The following is a 20,205-nucleotide window of genomic DNA, read 5'->3' on the forward strand; positions in this document are numbered from 1 at the left end:
AGAGCGTAGGACTGGGATGCGGAGGACCCAGGTTCGAGATCCCGAGGTTGCCAGCTTGAGCGCAGACTCATCTGGTTTGACCAAAGCTCACCAGCTTTGACCCAAGGTCACTGGCTCAAGGGGTTACTCGGTCTGCTGAAGGCCCGCAGTCAAGGCACATGTGAGAGCAATCAATGAACAACTAAGGTGTTGCAACACGCAACGAAAAACTGATGATTGATGCTTCTCATCTCTCTGTTCCTGTCTGTCTATCCCTCTCTCTGACTCTCTCTCTATCTCTATAAAGAAAAAGAAAAAAAAAAAAAAGAATACTGTTGCAATGAAATTAGTCCCCTTAGAAAGCTCTATACTTATTCCTAAAATGCTACCATTGCATAAGCTTTGGGATTCAACTTTTGGAACTCCTTTAAAGTCTTAACACAATCTTTACAATAATGTCAAAAGTGACAAATCTTCATTCATTAAATATAGCTTTGACTTGGGGATATTTCTTGTTATAAGGTGATTTATCTAAATTAGAAATACAACTTTTGAGCAATAGTGTGACTATAACACATGAAACAAATTTTCTTATGCTACTATAATGACACCATCATTAAAATGTATTTATAGATATAGTCCCATCCTCTACAATGTCTGTTCTGTAGGTTACCACTCATGCATTCTAGTATGTTTGATAAAAATAAAAGGTCCAGCCTGACCAGGCGGTGGCACAGTGGATAGAGAGTCGGACTGGGATGCGGAGGACCCAGGTTTGAGACCCCGAGGTCGCCAGCTTAAGCGCAGGCTCATCTGGTTTGAGCAAAAGCTCACCAGCTTGGACCCAAGGTCACTGGCTCAAGCAAGGGGTTCCTCGGTCTGCTGAAGCCTCACGGTCAAGGCACATATGAGAAAGCAATCAATGAACAACTAAGGTGTCGCAATGCACAACGAAAAACTGATGATTAATGCTTCTCATCTCTCCGTTCCTGTCTGTCTGTCCCTGTCTATCCCTCTCTCTGACTCTCTCTCTCTGTCTCTGTAAAAAACAAAACAAAAACAACCAATTAAAATAAATAAATAAATAAAAGGTCCACCATTTTATAGCCATGCTTACTATTGAGTAATAAAAGCAGCTCTGATGGCTTCTAAGAGTCAAATTATTTAATATTTGTAAGTAGTTAAAGCACTCTCATTTTTTAATTTAGCAAGTTGTTATTCAATGCCCTTTTTTTTTTTTCTATACTAAAAATGCACATTACCTCTTTGGCATATATCCAATATCACCCTACTCAGTCAGTTGTCTACTCCTATTACACATATTTTATATACACATGTACATCCCTATTTTTATCTTTTTATTGATTTTTAGAGAGAAGAGAAAGAGAGAAAAGTGGATGGAGAGGAGCAGAAAGCATCAACTCATAGTAGTTGCTTCTCGTATATGTCTTGACCAGGCAAGCCCAGGGTTTCAAACTGACAACCTCAGCATTCCAGGTCAATGCTTTCTTTATCCACTACGCCACCATGAGTCAGGCATGCATATCTCTATATATTTTTTCAAAGTTAGAAGTGGGGAGGTAGTCAGACAGACTCCCGCATGCGCCTGACCAGGATCCACCCAGCATGCCCACCAGGGGGCAATGCTCTGCCCATCTGGGGCATCACTCTGTTGCCGCTGAAGCCATTCTAGAGCCTGAGGCGGAGGTCATGGAGTCATCCCCAGTGCCCCAGCCAACTTTGCTCCAATGGAGCATTGGCTTCCGGAGGGTTAGAGAAAGATGGAAAGGAGAGGAGAAAGGGTGGAGAAGCAGATGGGCACTTTTCCTGTGTGCCCTGGCCAGTAATCAAACCCAGGACTTCCACACACAGGGCCGACACTCTACCGCTGAGCCAACTGGCCAGGGCCCACATCTCTATTTTTTAATTCCCTATAGATGAATTTTTTTTTCCTAGTTTGTACTCTGAACCCTGAATGTTACCTACTGGCTTTGCCTCCAGATGAGCCCTAGGAGAATCTAATGTTAGCCATACATTTCCTTTGACTCATCTTTGAAAAACAATCTAATCCCACTCAGCTGCCTTGAGTCTAACTTGGTCCAAACTTAACTAAAATCAATCCACCCCAACTTCTATTTCAAAACAAAAATAAATAAATAAATAAAAAACATTGTTTTTCTTATGTTCATAAGAAGCTTCCATCGCTTTTGAAGCCCTATCTCTGAGAATTATTCAACTTTGCCTTTATTCTCTTCAAAAAGCTTCATTAACTCAGCATTTAAGATTATCTCTATTCTCAAAGTTATGCACAAAAACTAGAACATGCCCAAGAAAAAGTTTAATTAGCCATTTGATTCAAGAGAGTCCCAACTTATCCACTGTTGAATCATCTGTTAGACCCATAAGCCTCGTTTTTGATTCAGGAAAAATAAATAAATAAACAGTGACTGCATTTAAGAGAAGAGTTAGAGTACTTTCTAGGAAACGGTCAGTGAATGTCTACCCAGCTGTGATAACTGGAATAGAAGAAAATCAAAATAATTCATTTTATAAAGAAAGAAGCAGAGGCCCAGAGGGGCAAGTGGCTTACCCAAGGTTATACATTTGGTGGCAGAGCCAACATTAGTATCCAAGTCTCCTGATTCCAAGTTCAAACCTTTTCTACCTTAGCCTTATATTAAAATAACTAAACAGGATCATGCTAAATAAAAGGAGCCAAACACAAAAAACTAATTTTATATGATTCCATACAAAATTCCAAAAATCTCAAGTTTCTAGAAATGGCAAAACTATACAGACAAAAAGCAGATTAGTGGTTGCCGGGGGCTGAGGGTAGAAGCAAGGATTGGGCAAACTGGGAGCTTTTTAGAGGATGAAAATATTTTAAAACTGGATTGTGATCACTGTAGCACAACTGTATATACATTTGATAAAACTTGAACTGTGATTTTACAGTATGTAAATTATACTTTAATAAAGCTACTCCACAAAAATTACTAAGGAACTCAGATTTTAGCTTCAAGTGTGTAGAACTCTCAGAATATGTCAAGATATAACTAAGACACAATGAAACCAGCTTCTTTTCCAAACTTCAGGTCCTTTTTCCCTCAGAATTTCTAAAACTTAAGTACCTTACCTTCCAACCTTACATCTGTCATGGAAACAGAAAGTGACAGGTACTGCAGAAATATACACATAGGAAATGTGCAGAATTCCTGTGAAACGCTTCCGCTATTGATCATTATTTTCTTTTAGGTAGGATCTGTACTGCTCTAGGTAAGCCTCTGCAGACAGTTATAGAACAATGTTTTTCACTGGAATAGGATGTGCTTTCCTGTGTGTTTTCTGGCCTGACAAACTGCTCCAAAACAGAACTCCTTGGTGATTTTATTTTCATGATATCTTTTTGTCATTATAATTTCAATAGAGTCTTTTTATTGAGAGGAACTATTCCTAATTGCATATTAGCAAGTTTCCTTATTATTTATGCATCCTTAGTAGGCATGTATCTCTTCAACTTACTCAGCACTGACAGCATATTCTTTGTTCCCTTACCAATTAAAAATAACATTCTCTCTCATCCTATGAATGTTTTACCCCTATGAAAAGTATTCAGCTGATCCTTCTACTGTTTAAACCTTAAAAATAAACAGTTTTATTAGTGGAGGCCCAGATATCTATAAGTATGTCAGAAGCAGCAGTCAGGATCTACATTTCTCATGCTGCTGAGGCTAAGTTTACCAAGGCTAAGGAAAGACCTTTTGGCCTCAAGAATTTCAATTACCACCTTCCTAAGCCCTATAGTATTACTAAACTTTCTAAAAGTGAAAGAAAAAAACAGAAACTTATAGAAAGAAAGCAAAATGTTTACCTTGGATTAAGTTCTAACTTTAAATCGGTTTTCTCAAAATTACCATCTTTTGACATTTACTAACTATATGAATTAAGTAGATATTCAAAGAAATCAAGACATGAAAAATATAACACTTTCTATTGAATATATCTCTCTTTCATGGATAGGTACAATTCCATGTGCTAGAGAAACTGAATCACTCAGATCCCAAATGATTAGGGGCCTAATTATCAAATACATACTTTCTCCTTGTGTACTTTTCATAATAAGTGGTTTAAACCTGCTAATAGTACTCCCATGAATGGAGAACATTCCTATTAAATTAAGTTTAGGAGTTAGTTCTCATCAATGGACATAGTATCTTTTTTGTTACATTATATTACTACACTGAGGCACAGAAGAAAGTAAAGAGATGTTCTAAAAACAAATTCCTTGTAGTAGTCAGAAACTCCATACATAGTAGAAAACAGAAATAACACAGGAGACAATATGAATGCATTTCAGGAAATTGAAAGAGGGAATTATAATATATTAAATATTAAGTAGAACAATAATGTGACTGATATGGGCCCCTTAACAATGAACCAACATCTCCCATAACCTACTCTCCTTTTTTTTTTTAAAGATTTTATTTATTGATTTTACAGAGGGAGAAAGGAACAAGAAGTATCAACACATAGTTGTTTTATTTTAGCTATTCATTGCTTGCTCATCATATGTGCCTTGACCCGACAACCCAGGGTTTCAAACTGGTGACCTCAGCATTCCAGGTCAACATTCTATCCATTACACCACCACAGGCCAGGCCTCTCATAATCTCTTTTTATAAGGAGGTACAAAATCAGTTTTTTAGTAAATAATACTAAACTGACATTCTCTAGTGACCTCTTGCCTATGGCCACAAAAGGAAATAAAATCATTAGAATAAACCTTATTATAATATAAAAAATAATGTTTTACCAGGCCATGTTCTATGAACTCTAAGAAAAAAAAATCCTATAAACATGGTCAACTCCCCCATTTCCCACCTCTGCTGTGAGAGGAAAGATGACAAACTGGTAGAATAAGAATATAGAAGGAGAGAAAAACTGAAGAAAAACATCTCCCTCGCCTTCAAATAAGGAATACCCATTAATCAGTATAATCCGCTGCCTCCTTCAATCCCCTTCCTTTCACTGACTGTCCCAAGTGCAGCTAAGGGCTGAGATAAAGGATATAATACAAAAGCTACAAATTGTATTTTCCCATCTTTACCACTAATCAAGGCATTATAATCAATTATATTTTATAAATTACAAAAATTATTTTAAAAACCAACTTATGAAATGTTGACTTAACTCAGTTAATAACTTTGGTATGCTTTTACAGTTTGATAGCTTATAAATATTATTTTTACTAAAGCAAATTTATTCTGGTTCTAGGTATTAATGAGATGTGATATCTCATTTAAGGGCTCTGATATAAATAATCAGCCACAAAATTAGTAAAAATTTACAATTCATTCATGGGTTATTTTTGTTTGTTTGTTTGTTTGTTTGTTTTTTGTATTTTTCTGAAGCTGGAAACGGGGAGAGACAGTCAGTCAGACAGACTCCCGCATGCGCCGGACCGGGATCCACCCAGCACGCCCACCATGGGGCGACGCTCTGCCCACCAGGGGGTGATGCTCTGCCCATCCTGGGCTTCGCCATGTTGCGACCAGAGCCACTCTAGCGCCTGAGGCAGAGGCCACAGAGCCATCCCCAGCGCCCAGGCCATTTTTGCTCCAATGGAGCCTTGGCTGCGGGAGGGGAAGAGAGAGACAGAGAGGAAGGTGCGGCGGAGGGGTGGAGAAGCAAATGGGCGCTTCTCCTGTGTGCCCTGGCCAGGAATCAAACCCGGGTCCTCCGCACGCTAGGCCGACGCTCTACCGCTGAGCCAACCGGCCAGGGCCATTCAAGGGTTATTAATAGTCTTGATAGAATAAGATTTACATAGACATGCCTGACCAGTGGTAGTGCAGTGTATGGAGTGTCCACCTGGGACATGGAGGACCCACATTGGAAACCCCGAGGTCACCTGCTTGAGCATGGACTCATCTGGCTTAGGCACAGGGTCACTCACTGGCTTGAGGATGGGATCATCGACATGATCCCAGGGTCACTGGCTTGAGCCCATAGGTCACTGACTTGAGGCCCAAGATCACTGGCTTGAGCAAGGGGTCACTGGCTCGGCTTGAGTCCCCCGGGTCAAGGCACATATAAGAAGCGATCAATGGACAACTAACATGCCACAACTACAGGCATAAAACCGGTTCATTTTAGTTGTATGTTTGAGATAAATCAAATAGAAGAATCTTTCATTTTATTTTTATTCATTTATATCAGAAAGCTATAGCAATTTTTTTAAAGTCATAGCATTTAAAGTTTGTATCATGTAATGTTTCTCATAATCAGATTCTAAAGTAAATATTAGCTTTTCCCATTTATATCTAGGATTAATATCAACATTTTATTAGTTTATAATAGCAATTTTTAATTGGTAAACCGCAAGAATTTTTAAAATATACAATACCTGACTATTTAGGAAGGGACACTGACTGACCTCTTTTCCCTTAGAATGTCAAATAAAAATATGACAACAGCCAATACAACAATAGCCATCTGTGTGAATGAATCAAATTATACCTATTTTTTTTTTGTCAGACCAGCAAAAAATATAGTTTATGGTGTGCTGAAGAATTGTAGTAATTAGTGTATGTGTTTTATGAGATGAAAAAGGTTGAAAATCACTGATTTATAACATTAAATTTTATTTACACTAACTATAAGACTGTAACAAGGAAAACTGTTAAGTCTGATCTTCTTAATATAAATATGTTGTCATATTAATTCAGTTTATTTCATTGGAAAAAATAAATGTGAAAACCCAACTTCTAAGATACAACAACTATAAGGAGCATTTCAGTTGTGATCTTTAGTTTTATTCCAGTATTTCAATGAAGAGGTTATACCATAGAACCAATACAAAAGAAGAGAAAAATATAGCAAAGGCAATATCAGTACTAGCCTTATATTGGTATAATTTGTCAATTAAAAAGATTTTTTCAAAACATATTTTTCTTTCACATGTCATTTTCTGAGAAAAAAAGAAAATTATCACAAAAGGTATTTTTTTTAAATAGTAGGTAAGTTATTACGTTTGGCAATTAATATCTTTTTAAAGAAAACCTAAATTAATTAAAAAAAATTTTTAAAAAAGAACCTGACCAGGTGGTGGCGCCGTGGATAGAGCATGGGACTGGGATGCCAAGGACCCAGGTTCCAAACCCCAAAGTCGCCAGCTTGAGCACAAGCTCATCCAGCTTGAGCACGGGCTCACCAGCTTGAGCGTGGCATTGCTGGCTTGAGCGTGGGATCACAGATGTAACCCCATGGTCTCTGGCTTGAGCCCAAAGTCTCTGGCTTGAAGCCCAAGGTCCTTGGCTTGAGTCCAAGGTTGCTGACTTGAGCAAGGGGGTCACTCACTGTGCTGCAGCCCTTTCCCCCACCCCAGTCAAGGCACATATGAGAAAGCAATCAGTGAACAACTAAGTTGCTGCAATGAAGAATTGATGCTTCTCATCTCTCTCCCTTCCTGTCTGTCTGTCCCTATCTGTACTTCTGTCTCTGTCAAAAAAAATTTTTTTTAATAATTTTTTCAAAGAAAAGAAAACCTAAATAAAGTTAACACTATAGATCTCGTCTGACCAGGAGGTGGCGCAGTGGACAGAGCGTCGGACTGGGATGTGGAAGACCCAGGTTCGAGACCCCGAGGTTGCCAGCTTGAGCGCGGGCTCATCTGGTTTGAGCAAAAGCTCACCAGCTTGAGCCCAAGGTCGCTGGCTCCAGCAGGGAGTTACTCAGTCTGCTGAAGACCCGCGGTCAAGGCACATATAAGAAAGCAATCAATGAACAACTAAGGTGTTGCAACACGCAACAAAAAACTAATGATTGGTGCTTCTCATCTCTCCGTTCCTGTCTGTCCCTGTCTATCCCTCTCTCTGACTCTCTCTCTGTCTCTGTATAAAAAATAAATAAAACAATTAAAAAAAAACACTATTGATCTGCTTTTTTTATTTTATTTTTTCAGCGAAAGACAGAAAAAGACAGAGACAGACAGGAAGGAAGAGAGATGAGAAGAATTAACTCATAGCTGTGGCACCTTAGTTGTTCATTGATGGCTTTCTCACATGTGCATTGACGGGGGGGGCGGGGGCCTCCACCCAACGCAGTGACCACTTGCTCAAGCTAGCAACCTTGAATTCAAGTCAGCAACCTTTGGGCTCAATCCAGCAACCATAGGGTCATGTGTATAATCCCACACTCAAGCCGGAGACCCCATGATCAAGCTAGTGAGCCCCTGCTCAAGCCAGATGAGCCTGCACTCAAGGAGGTAAGCTTGGAGTTTCAAACCTGGGTCCTTAACATCCCAGGCCAACGCTTTATCTACTGCGCCACCACCAGGTCAGACTAGATCTGCTTTCTATAGGGGGTATAAGTAACTGTTCTATTGAAATACATGGCATAATCCCATTGGTCCTATTTCCTCTTCTTCAATTAAAAGGAAAATGTAAAGTCAGGGCATATACAAGAATCAACTGATGAATGCATGGATAAATGGAACAACAAATTGATGTTTCTCTTTCTCCCGCCCCCCTTCCTCTCTCTCTTTATAATCAATAAATAAAAATTTTTTAAACTAAAAAAAGGAACACCAATAGGTTATATGTTTAGAATACTGTACAGATTAAATAAAGTTATTTAATCACGGAAGAAAAATCTATGTCAGGGGAGTGATATGATTCATTTAATTGGTTTGATTCTTAATTAATCCAAAGAGAAAGCTGTAGGATCATGGAGGGTGGCTGAAGAGGATATGTAGGCAAGAGAGAAGAACGTAGAGAAAAAGTAAGGTTGAGACTTGAGACTAAGCCAAATCCTGACATGCTAAGGTTGCAGGGTCAATCCCAAGTCAGGGCATATACAAGAATCAACTGATGAATGCATGGATAAATGGAACAACAAATTGATGTTTCTCTTTCTCCCGCTCCCCTTCCTCTCTCTCTTTATAATCAATAAATAAAAAATTTTAAAACTAAGAAAAGGAACAACCAATAAATGCCTAAATAAGTGGAACAACAATCAGTGTTTCTTCCTCTCTCTCTCTCTCTCTCCCTCTCTTTCTCCCCTTCCTCTCTCTACAATTAATTCTAAAAGTTTTTTAAATTTAAAAAATCAATAGCAAATATCTTTTACTTTTAAACATGATTGTCACATTATAACAAACTGTATTTTAATAACAATTCAAATTGTAAAAAAGAAATCATATACTTTATGATAAAGAAATATGAGCCAGAGAATCACTGAAAGGAGAACAAAAGGAAACCTTTTCTTGGTCCTCTAAATACTATACCTACTATATTACCATTGACTATTGAAGACTGAAAGTAGATATCTCAGCTGAAAAGTACGAAAGGTCCAGTACTGATGAAGGGTATAAAAGTACTATAATGGTAACACTTTGAAAGTTTCAGAGTTGTTTAGAATCTTAGTTTTGTTTTCTTTTTATGAAAAAATATTTATTTACATGTTTATATTTACTCTTATGACTATAAATGGAGACTCTTTTATAAATGTGCTATAGTATAAAATGAATTTATTTACCATTTAATTAAACCAAGAGATTTACTAAATACAGTTTTTAGTAAATCAAAACTGACAATTAAAAGGCCATAGTAATTAAAACAGCATAGTTCTACCTGACTGGTGGTGGTGCAGTGGACAGAGCACAGACCCGGGACACTGAGGTCCCAGGTTTGAAACTCAAGGTTGCCAGCTTGATAGTAGGCTCATCCAGCTTGAGCTCAGGGTTGCTGGCTTAAGTATGAGATCATCAACATGATCCCACGGTCTCTGGCTTGAGCACCCAAAGGTCACTGGCTTGAAGCCCAAGGTTGCTGGCTTGAGCCCAAGGTCACTGGCTTGAGCAAGAGGTCACTGGCTGGGCTGGAGGCCCTCCACCCCCCCTGTCAAGGCACATATGAGAAACAATCAGTGAACAATTAAAGTGCCAAAACTACAAGTTGATACTTCTCATCTCTCTCCCTTCCTGTCTGTCTCTCTCTCACACACACACACATACCACATACACACACACTTTTTTAAAAACCCAGCATGAATATAGATCAATGGAACACAACATAAACACATGCCATTATGGTCAGTGAATATTTGACAAAGGAGGCAAGGACATACAATGGCATAAAGATAGTCTATTCCAGTGGTTTTCAACCTTTTTATACTTGAAGACTGGTGAAAATAGGAGAATTATTTCAGGGACCACTAAGGCAGAAATCACTGTTAGCATAAGAGAAGTCAACTAAGATCACTGGGTCTGATCGTCATACAACATCAGGGTGGTTAACTCTTTTACAGACCAGCACAAAATTTCTAGCAGACCAGTCCACACACCAGTGGTTGAAAAACACTGGTCAATTTAATAAATGGTTTTGGAAAAACTGGACAGATACATGCAAAAAATGAAACTAGACCACCTTCTTATACCATATATAAGAATAAACTCAAAATGGATTAAAGACTTATATGTAAAACTCAAAACCGTAAAAGTCCTAGAAGAGAACATAGGCATTAAAATCTCATTCACTTCTCATAGAAATATATTTTCTGATATATTTTGTTGTGCAAGGAAAACAAGAAAAAATAAAGAAATGAGACTACATCAAACTAATGTTTTTGCATAGCAAAAGAAACCATCAACAAAATGAAAAGACAACCCACTGTATGGAAGAACATACTCGCCAATGATACATTTGATGAAGGGTTAATATACAAAATTTATAAAGAATTTATACAACTCAACTCCAAAAAAAAAAATCCAATTTTAAAAATAGGCAAAGAACCCTGGCTGGTTGGCTCGGTGGTAGAGCGTCAGCCTGGCGTGCAGAAGTCCCGGGTTCGATTCCCAGCCAGGGCACACAGGAGAAGCGCCCATCTGCTTCTCCACCCCTCCCCCTCTCCTTCCTCTCTGTCTCTCTCTTCCCCTCCCGCAGCCAAGGCTCCATTGGAGCAAAGATGGCCCGGGCGTTGGGGATGGCTCCTTGGCCTCTGCCCCAGGCGCTAGAGTGGCTCTGGTCGCAACAGAGCGATGCCCGGAGGGGCAGAGCATCGCCCCCTGGTGGGCAGAGCGTCGCCCCCTGGTGGGCGTGCCGGGTGGATCCCAGTCGGGCGCATGCGGGAGTCTGACTGTCTCTCCCCGTTTCCAGCTTCAGGAAAAAAAAAAAAATGGGCAAAGGTTCTGAATAGACACTTCTCCAAAGAGGGCATACAGAAGGCCAACAGACATGAAGAAATGCCAAATGTCACTAATTATCAAAGAAATGAAAAATAAACCTTACACCTGTCAGAATGACATCCATCAATAAGTCAACAAAGTGTTGGTGAGGATGTGGAGAAAAGGGAACCCTTGAGCACTGTTGGTGGGAATGCAAATTGGTACAGCCACTGTGAAAAGCAGTATGGAGTTACTTCAAAAACTTAAAAATGGAACTGCCTTACAAGCCAGCAATTCCACTTCTGGGAATATATCTGAAGAAAACCAAAACACTAATTCAAAAGAATATATGCACCCCAACGTTCACTGCAGTGTTATTTACAATAGCCAAGATCTGGAAACAGCCCAAGTGCCCATCAGTGAATGAGTGGATAAAAAAGCTGTGGTAGGCCTGACCACGAGGTGGCGCAGTGGATAGAGTGCCGGACTGGGATGCGGAGGACCCGGGTTCAAAAACCCCGCTGAAGCGCAGGTTCATCTGGCTTGAGCAAAGCGCACCAGCTTGAGCCCAAGATCACTGGCTTGAGCAAGGGGTTGCTTGGTCTGCTGTAGCCCCTGGGTCAGGGTACATATGAGAAAGCAATCAATGAATAACTAAAGTGCTGCAATAAAGAATTGATGCTTCTCATCTCTCTCTCTCTTCCTGTTTGTCTGTCCCTATCTACCCCTCTCTCTGAGTCTCTCTGTCTCTATCAAATAAAAAAAATAAAAAAGCTGTGGTATATTTATAGAATGGAATATTACTCAGCCATAAAAAGGAAATCTTACCATTTACAACATCATGCATGGATTTGGAGAGTATTATGCTAAATGAAATAAACCAGCCAGAGAAAGACAAGTACCATATGATTTTACTTATATGTGGAATCTAATGAACAAAATAAACTAATCAAACACAAATAGACTCTGCCTGACCAGGCAGTGGCGCAGTGGACTGAGCATTGGACTGGGATGTGGAGGACCCAGGTTCGAGACCCTGAGGGCACCAGCTGAAGCACAGGCTCATCTGGTTTGAGCAAAAGCTCACCAGCTTGGACCCAAGGTCGCTGGCTCAAACAAGGGGTTACTCAGTCTGCTGAAGGCCCGTGGTCAAGGCACATATGAGAAAGCAATCAATGAACAACTAAGGTATCACAATGTGCAACGAAAAACTAATGATTGATGCTTCTCATCTCTCTGTTCCTGTCTGTCTGTCCCTGTCTATCCCTCTCTCTGTCTCTGTAAAAAAAAAAAAAAAAAAAAAAAAAACACAAATAGACTCATAGATACAGAGAACAGACTGACAGCTGTCAGAGAGGAGAGGGTTGGGAGGCTGGGTGAAAAAGGTTAAGAGGAAAAAAAAAACCTCATAGACAACAGAATGGTGATTACCAAAGAAAAACGGGGGTGGGGGTCAAAAAAGAGAATAAGCAGGGGGGAGAAATGGTAATGGAAGAAAACTTGACTAGGGGTGGTGAACACACAATACAGATGTATTATAGAATTGTACCCCTGAAACCTATATAATTTTATTAACCAATGTCACCCAATAAATTCAATTAAAAAATAAATAACAATTAAAATCATAATGAGCTCTGGCCAGTTGTCTCAGTGGATAGAGCATCAGCCTGGCATATGAATGTCCCTGTTCAATTCCAAGTCAGGGCACACAAGAAAAGCGACCATCTGCTTCTCTTCTCCTCCCTCTCCCCCTTCTCTCCTTCTTCCCTCTCCCCCTTCTTTCTCTCCTCCCCACCCTTAGCCAATGGCTCAACTGGTCTGAGAGTGGCAGCCTCAGGTGCTAAAAACAGTTTGGTTGATTCAAGTATCAAGGGGGGGGAGGTTATCAGGTGGATCCCAGTCAGGGTGCATGCAGGAGTCTATTTCACTATATCCCCTCCTCTCACTTAAGAAAAAAAATCATAATAGTTCATTCCTGGATTTCAGCACCAAAAAAAAAAGAAGGTAAAAGATACATAAAAGCCTGATCTGTGGTGACACGTTGGCCTGGGACGTTGAGGTCATCGGTTCAAAACCCTGCACTTGCCCAGTCAAAGCACATACAAGAAGCAGCTATGAATTGACACTTCTTGCTCCTCCCCCACGCTTTTCTCTCTCTTCTCCTCTCTAAAATAAAATTTTAAAAAATCTTTTCTTAAAAACGTACATAAAAATATTCCAGCATTTCTTTAAAAACTTTTTAATTTATAGCATTAACCCCTTAAATGTGGTAAACACCTCATTATTCTCACATATATTTTCATTCTTTCTTCTTCTTTTTTTGGGGGGGAGGGGGAGGAGAGAGACAGGGATAGACCAACAGGAAGGAAGATGAGAAGCATCAACTTGTTGCGGCACTTGAGTTGTTCATTGATTGCTTTCTCATACAGCTTTCTCTCTCCAGCAGAGCCAGTGAGTGACCCCTTGTTCAAACCAGCAACCTTGGGCTCAAGCCATCGACCTTGGGCTTCAAGCCAGCAATCATGGGGTCACATCTATGATCCCATGCGCCAGCCAGCGACCCTCACTCAAGCTGGTGAGCCCACGCTCAAGGAGGGTGAACCCACGTTCAAGCCAGTGACCTCGGAGTTTCAAACCTAGATCCTCAGCGTTCCAGGCCAATGCTCTTATGCCCTGCACAATACCTAGTCAGGCTTCATTCCTTTCAAAGAACCAATTTTTTTTTACTTATCATCATTGAGATTCTATTTACATAATGAAGAGCACACAGCCCAACCACTATCCTCAGAAACTAAACATTCTAATGATTTTAATATTATGCATTATCAATATCTAGCCTTGAATTTAACAAATATGAACGGTGAGAAGTAAATTCACATACCTAACAGATAAGTTTAAATATCTAAATTAAGTGCCATAGACCAAAAAAATAACTGCTTCATATTAAAAAGCACAAGTACAATTTAGTAAATCCACTGAACTCACTGCATTATATTGCAGGAGACATGACCTTGGGATCCTTGTGCTACAGATGTCTCAAGGGTCCATTTCTCATTCCTTAATTGAAAGTACCTCTACTTTTTTTTTTTTTTTTTTTTTTTTTGTATTTTTCCGAAGCTGGAAACGGGGAGAGACAGACAGACTCCCGCATGCGCCCAACCGGGATCCACCCAGCACGCCCACCAGGGGGCGACGCTCTGCCCATCCGGGGCGTCGCTCTGTTGAGACCAGAGCCACTCCAGCGCCTGGGGCAGAGGCCAAGGAGCCATCCCCAGCGCCAGGGCCATCTTTGCTCCAATGAAGCCTCGGCTGCGGGAGAGGAAGAGAGAGACAGAGAGGAAGGAGAGGGGGAGAGGTGGAGAAGCAGATGGGCGCCCCTCCTGTGTGCCCTGGCCGGGAATTGAACCCGGGACCCCTGCACGCCAGGCCAACACTCTACCACTGAGCCAACAGGCCAGGGCCAAGTACCTCTACTTTTAATAAATAACTGTATCACTACACAATTGCTATCATTGCCCATAAGACTCCCTTGAAGGTTTTTTTTATATTTAAGCCTATAGATATTACAATGAAAACATTTAAAAATACACAATAAGCACCAACGATCAAGATATTCTCCTTCTCTTCTGATGCACTGCAAAAGGTTAAGAAACTATATATTATCACACATATGGGGACATATTTTCAGGAATTTTAAGTAAGATATTCAATGAATCTTCAATGGAAACATGTACTTTCCATTATTTCAGATCATAAAACGGTATTTTAATTAATTTGTAATACACAATATATATACTCCACAAATATATGCCCACATCTATTCTCTTACTCTTTTCATTAAAAATGTGTATTTCTTCTAGCCATAAAAATCTGGCTTGGGTTGTTCTAAAAGTTCAAACATATTAAGCGATACTTTGCTTTGGCACTAGCTCCCCCTCCAGACCAACCTGCTAATACAACTGCATTTAAAAAAAATAAACAAACACAAGTTTTTCCACATCACTAGCAAATTTCAAAATTCACCATAATTCCTTAAAATAACCAGTTAAAATTTGTAATCAAACATTGCAGAATGTAATAAGAATTATTTTTTCAATTTCATACATCTCAAACAAAATTGACTTGCAGGAAAACAACTTCAAGGGACTCAAAATTTAAAAACATCCTAAAATAAATCTGTATCACGGTATAGTTTATGGAGATTATTTTGAACATTATCCTAATAAACCACAATATACTCTTCATGTTAGCTCATTCACTACTTGATCAAAGATACATTTTTGCATGTTTCTGCAGTCTATGCAAGTTTCATTCCAGCTGTTCAGCTAGCTCTTCAAGTAGAATTCTCAATTCATAGAGCAGCAAGAGAATAATACATGCCTCCAAACTATCTGTCTATTTTCCTTCTAACCTTATTTTTAGCTCCCCACATTTTTACATATTAAATTGTAAAATCACAATTCCAAATGTTTGAATCCCAACCTTATTCTTACTGTTACATTTATAAATCAAGACTTTCTATACATTTTTTATTGTACCTTTGACATGGTTAGCAACATACAGGGCCTTACTATTTGGCACAACATTTTTGGTTTTTTTAACTTATTTTAAATAAGGGAGAATGCAACCCACTTCATTATTTCAGTGTAGCTCTGTTGTGCTTAAATAATTTATCTCCTAAAATTATTTCTATATTATATGTCCTTTAAAAAAATTATGCATGAAAACATAAAATTGAACCAAGAAAATAAATATGCATTTAACCCCAGGAATAACAAGGGAAAAAAACTAGTATAATGAAACCTTGCCTACAGTTTCTAAAGAGAGCCAAGTCTAAGTTGAGTCAATTACTTGTGATGAGTTTGATTCTAAATTGATACCCCAAAAAAACTTTTGCTGACATTTGTTCTGCGTTAACTAGAGGCTGGGGTTATCTGTGGGAGATTCTAGTTTTCTAGGTCCACCTTCTTGAGTTGGCTTAAGTCAACTGTAAATTAATTCAAACACAGGAAGTAGAACAACACCTCTCCCTGCTTTTATCCCAGGCCTCAATCAAAAAGATAATATAGAGACCGAGAGCTGTCTTGCCAGCACCACCAACATGGAGACTTTGTACCAAGTCCCATTCTTAGTGCTGGAATGCCCCAGCCTGAAGTGGAACAAGCTGCCCTGGGTGCTCGTGCCCTTGGCCATGACAGTGTACACTCTGGTGGTGGTGTCTTCCTTTCTCCTCACCAGAGGAATCATTTATTATGTTATTGTTGAACCTCCAAGTCTTGGCTCTTGGCTCTATGACTGATGCACATGGGCATCAGAGACCATTAGCTTCTTTGGCCTACACGGTAAATGGACAACATTTTATGGAAGGTCTCGCATCCAGCTTCCTGTTTACAATGGGAGGTTTAGGTTTCATAATCCTAGACCCATTCAATGCACCAAACCTTCCAAAACTCAATAGATTTCTTCTTCTATTGATTGAATTTGCCTGTGTCCTACTGAGTTTTTTTCATGGCTAGGGTATTAATTCAAGAGAATGAAACTGCCGGGCTATCTGATTAGAGTGCCTTTTGAGAAGAAATCTGTGGATTCTAGATTTGTTCCTGTTAATGAAGTTTTAAAGGCTGTACCAATTCTTTGACATGAAATGTGGAAAAGGATGAAACGGAAAAGAAGCATCTAGTTTAAAAAAAAAGGGGGTAAGCATTATTAAAGCTCCAACTAGAATACCTTTTTGGTATAAGAGACAAGGTTATCACAGTGTTTCTTCCTGCTAATCTATACTGACATATCAGTGATGTCCAGTGGCGTTTTCTTCTCCGTTTTCAATTTCTTAAAGAAAATATACTACATTTCTACAACTATTATATAAATAAATAAGCAACTTAATATATGGCAAAACGCTAAAAGTTCACCAGGGATAAACCGTAACCATACTGTCACTGAACTTAAGAAATACATCGCGACTCGGACGCTCTGTGTGACTGTCGAAGATTGCAATCCCCACGGTGAGAGAACAGGTGCTGCAACCTACAATCCACTCACTCCTGCATGACAAACCTCCTTTAACTAATAAACATGTTCTCACCTAACCTTCCCAAGTAAGTTTAGATACTCAAAGGCCACCAGCTCATCATTTCCACATCAAACGGGGGGTGCAGGGGCACTCACGCCGTAAGTGCCCAAGGCACTGGCCCCTCGCTGGAAGTGGATCTTTGTATGGGTCCACTCCCAGATTTCTAGCCCGAGAACCGCTCTCGAAAGCCCATAACACACAGGCATACTCCTGCCCAGTCTGTGACCACAGGGACAGAGCTGCTGGCGAAAGGGCAGGTAGGTGTACAGGAGAGAAGAGGGACACCTCCTACCCCGCCCCCATCCCTTCTCTCCTCGGCTTCGGCCCCTGCCCTATGCAAGGATGCGCGACACTGAGGACAGTGGCCGCGCCGCTCCGCGCCCCGGCCCGAGCGGCGGGCTCCCCTCATCCCCTGCCCGCGCCCTCCCGGCCGCGCAAAGGCACCCGCCAGAGCGTCCCGGGGGCTCCCTGCCCACTTTTCCCGGAGCCGCTGGATAAGCAGCAGCAGTTGCAGCAACAGGCCCGGGGATCGCCTTGGGAAAAAGACAAGCGACAGCCACCAGTCACATCCCTGGAGCCTCATCGGACCCTGCGCTCGCCCAGCCCCAGACCCCGAGGCGCGCGCGGCCCGACCCCCGAACGCCCCCTTACCCGAGGCGGGAGCAGAGGCAGTCTCGCAGTTCCCCAGTCGCTGCCGCCACAGCCCGCAGCCGCAGCTGCCCTGCGTTGTGGGAGTGGGAGGGGTGGTTGGGTGGAGGATGCTACTCCTGACTGAAGGGAGAGGAAGAAACGGAAACAGGAACCACCGTCGCCGCCGCTTAACGGAGTCTTCGGCGCCAGTGACTGAGGGAGAGCGCGAGGCGGCGCGAGCCGGGCAGCCGCTGACAGCGCGAGACCGAGCGCGAGCCGGGTCCCAGGCGCGCGACCACGAGCAGCGCGGGCCCCATTCCGCAAGGATAGGAAGGGGACGGGTTGACTGAGGGGGTGGGAGGGGGGTTGGGAGGGGCGGGGGCCTGGAGCGGAGGGAACCCGGCCACTCGGGTCGGCCGGAGATAACGCGCGCACGCGCCGGAGTGACTCTGACAAGGGGAGCAGGCGGGGAAACCCAGGCTAGCGCAAGCGTGCGCGCGCGAATTGGGGCGCGCGCCCCTCAGCGTTCCAGGCTTCTGGGAGAGGGCGCGCATGCGCTGGCCGCAGCCACCTACGGCGACCCTGGCATGTGCCAGGACTTCTCCCCGCCCCCTGCTCGCTGCACCCTTGCCTAGCGTATCCGCAGCATCCACGGCCAGGCAGAGCCGCGGGTCACAGCGGGACCGGGAGACTTCCAACAGTGCAGCAGCTGCGCGCGCGGGCGCCGGCTCCAACACGAGCGTAGGCCGCCCTCTACCGCTTGAAGGCCGGAGGCTGAGATGGACGCAAGTCTAGCCGGCTCCCATTCCCAGGAGCGCCACCTCCAGGGAATGCCGTATTTTCGATCGCCGGGACGGACTGGCCCGTGCCAGTTGAGTCGTAGCCCCAAAGGAGCACCGGTACTGGAGAGTGGAAGCAGACTCTGCCACTTGTTAGGGGTGATCGCTGCTGCCCGGCTGCAGCTTGCAATCCAACACAGAATGGCATCGCACCCGCATGCGACTAGCGAAGCCCTACTTTATCTTGTGAGAACTGTGTTTCCACATTCGCCCAGACAGAAAGATCCCCACAAGGACCTGAGTCCGATGCCTGGCCTCTAAACCGACCCGCGGCTGCGAAAGCCCCTCTGAGGCGGAAGTTTATTCAGTACGGCAAAGAGGACGCAGGACGGAGGAGTGGGGGGCTTTTCCTTAGGATGCTGCCTACCCGCTCGAACTCAGGAAATTCCTGGCGCCCGTGATGCTGAACAGTGGCCGGAGAGCTAGCTCGCACCAACCCAGACAGCGAGCTGAGACTCAGGACCTGAGCTCGCTGTCCCCGCACAAAGTAGTCGCGGGACAAGTCGCGAGGGGGGGCGGGGGACACGATGGCCAATCAGAGAAGCGAGCTGCGTGAGTGGAGTGCGAGCCGGCCAATCAGGGGACGGAGAGATGAGCTTCCCGTAAAGAACTCTTCGCTGTGCCTCCGGACCCAGATCCCAAGCTTGGGGTGTAGTGCTGCGAAAAGGTGCCCTAGAAACAGAATTATTTCTCTAGACTTGAGTGTTTTTCAGTAATTGCCTTAGATACTTATCTTCGAGCAAACAGCGGCAGATTTTTAGATGCTGATTGTGAGAAGGATCACAGAAAAGAGTTTTAAGAGGCGGTGGCCTTCCAAGACTGTAACCTGCCTAATAACGTTCATAAATTTATAGTATTTACTGAAACATTTTTAAAGGCCAGGAACTGTACTATAGAAACGCAAATAAGATACTGCTGATTCAAAGGAGAAATAAAAGTTCCCTATCCCTCAAGAAGCTCAACTTCCGAGGTTTGTGAGACCTTCTGACTACGTATTTATTGGCAGTCCTTTAAACAAAAAGCTCTCCGTGAAGTGGTTTACAGTTATTTTTATTATTTTCCTGTAAGAAGAGAAAACTAAGAAAAAAAGTAGAGTGACTTGTTTTAGGTAAAAAATAAAAATAAAAATACACTGGCAAAGTCAGAATTATCTTCCAGCTCAGCTTAGTCATCATTCAACAGTCATTTACTTGAATGCAAGGTTGCTATCCTCCACTGAAGTGATTTCTGCACTAAGCTTATAAACAGAATAAAATTCCGCTATTAGGGCTGCAGGCTTTGGTTGTTGAAATGAACATAAATTTTAGGCTTATGCCATAGTAAGATGGACTAAGGGCCAAAGTTTTATAAGTCATACCCTAGTTAATTTTTAGAAGTCAGAAGTGGGGTAAATATTTACTTTTTAGTTTAAACATTTTTAATAGCATTTTAGCAAGCATGTTTAAAGCTTACTTTATATAATACTGTACATCAAGATCAAGTGCAAAGCTTTACATTTGCCTCAAAATATCCAGTTTTAT

General features: G+C 41.9%; 1 protein-coding gene and 1 pseudogene across 3 annotated transcripts in view; one reads left to right on the plus strand and one right to left on the minus strand.

Annotated features, from left to right (window-relative positions):
• Positions 1-19,179, minus strand: part of FUT8 (fucosyltransferase 8) — a 251,441-nt gene extending 232,262 nt beyond the window's left edge. For 2 of the 3 annotated variants that reach the window (XM_066275886.1, XM_066275888.1), the window contains exon 1: positions 17,868-18,185. The gene's annotated coding sequence lies outside the window, so the exon portion shown is untranslated. Of the gene's footprint in view, positions 1-17,867; positions 18,186-19,052 lie in introns of those variants that run through there. The other variant, XM_066275887.1, reaches the window with a different exon arrangement.
• On the plus strand, positions 16,245-16,781 carry LOC136335407 (oligosaccharyltransferase complex subunit OSTC-like; annotated as a pseudogene).
• Positions 19,180-20,205: the final 1,026 nt, after the last annotated feature.

This window comes from Saccopteryx bilineata, chromosome 4 (assembly GCF_036850765.1).
Source record: "Saccopteryx bilineata isolate mSacBil1 chromosome 4, mSacBil1_pri_phased_curated, whole genome shotgun sequence".
NCBI lineage: Eukaryota > Metazoa > Chordata > Mammalia > Chiroptera > Emballonuridae > Saccopteryx > Saccopteryx bilineata.